The sequence below is a fragment of the Dromiciops gliroides genome, chromosome 2 (genome assembly GCF_019393635.1).
Source record: "Dromiciops gliroides isolate mDroGli1 chromosome 2, mDroGli1.pri, whole genome shotgun sequence".
In the NCBI taxonomy this organism is placed as follows: Eukaryota; Metazoa; Chordata; class Mammalia; order Microbiotheria; family Microbiotheriidae; genus Dromiciops; species Dromiciops gliroides.
The window spans coordinates 60,158,300-60,159,648 of record NC_057862.1 but is presented as its reverse complement, the minus strand read 5'-3'; the positions used below and the strand labels follow the sequence as shown (position 1 = coordinate 60,159,648).

At 57.6% G+C, this 1,349-nt stretch overlaps 1 pseudogene; it reads right to left on the bottom strand.

Moving 5' to 3' along the window:
* Positions 1-542: 542 nt before the first annotated feature.
* Positions 543-916, bottom strand: LOC122740114 (annotated as a pseudogene).
* Between the last annotated feature and the right edge of the window lie 433 nt (positions 917-1,349).

The following is a 1,349-nucleotide window of genomic DNA, read 5'->3' as shown; positions in this document are numbered from 1 at the left end:
CAGGTCCTCATGAATCCAGGGCCGGTGCTTTATCCACTGCGCCACCTAGCCGCCCCCATCCTTCTTTTTTGAGGAAGACCAATAACATCATGGGGTAAATTGGATTTAAGCTAGGCAGAATTGCACGAGGTCACCATCCTCATTCTATTCCAGAGTCATCAAAGTCCAGTGGCAAGACAAAAGTTAAGATGATTGGTGATAGCTCAGGGTGCCATGGATGATCTAGTCTGACCAGGATCTAAGCACTCCTTAGTTTCTGTTTCTGCCACGTTCACGGTTGTTGGAACAAATTATTCCCATGTGCCTATTCCCCCAGGGGAAGTCTTCACATGTTTGGGGTAGATACCCAGCTAACTCACCAATAAGAATTTTTTTGGGGGGGTAACCAAGGCTTTTATTAACGACTCGACTCGGCCAGGCCGCCCCGAGTAAGGAGCCACAGCTTCAGGGACACGACTGCGAGGTTTGGTCCTGCTCCGTCATGGATGCTCCGGATCCCTGGGGACGGACAGCTCGTCACGAGGCGTCCTGCGCGGGCATCCTCAGGCCCACTGCTTCTTAAGCTCCTCCACCACCTGCCCGGGCTCAGGGAACTTCAGTTTCGGGGGGATGGGGGGGGCCCTTCTTGATCCGTTCCAGAGCTCCGCTCGGCTGCAAACAGCGTCACCTTGAAGCTGCTCCGGCGGGATTTGCCGGGGTTCAGCAGCACGGGCAGCCCCGGGCGGCGAGGCGCCGCAGCGCCTGGCCCACGGCCTTCGCGTACACGGCGCGCGTACACGCGTCAGCTTCGGCAGTGCTCGATGACCACGCGGGCCTCTCCCGCCCCCGCATCGCCGCCCTGTGCCAGCTTCTCCGGCTTCTCGGCTTCCCCGTCTGCTGTCACGTCCGTCTTGCGCTTCCTCCCGCGAGGAGCCATGGCGCCCGGGCCCTGGGAGGCGCGTGGGTGCCAAGCACGTGTAGATGGCCGAGCTGGAGTCCCCGTGCCTCCGAGCTCAGCGACCTGGAACTCGAGTGCGCAGTCCCTCACCAATAAGACTGAGGCCTGTTGGTTACCCTCAACCTGGTTTAGACCTTCTGCCAAGATGGTTTTACTTGGGTGTGGCTTGTGCCCATCCTACAACTTCTTGGAGCCACAGGTGAGAGTTGGGTGACAGGTGGACATCAAAGGTGGATGAGCAGCCCTGAAAAGGGCTTGGCGAGCCTCCCTACCAGAGGTGCCAGCCCTCCTGAACACCTCTCACACACCCCTTTCTCCTAAAAGTTTCCTGAAGGCAGAAACTGTTCCACTTTTGTCTTTCTATCCTGAGCAACTAGTATGGTGCCTGGCACTTAATAAATGTTTGGCAATT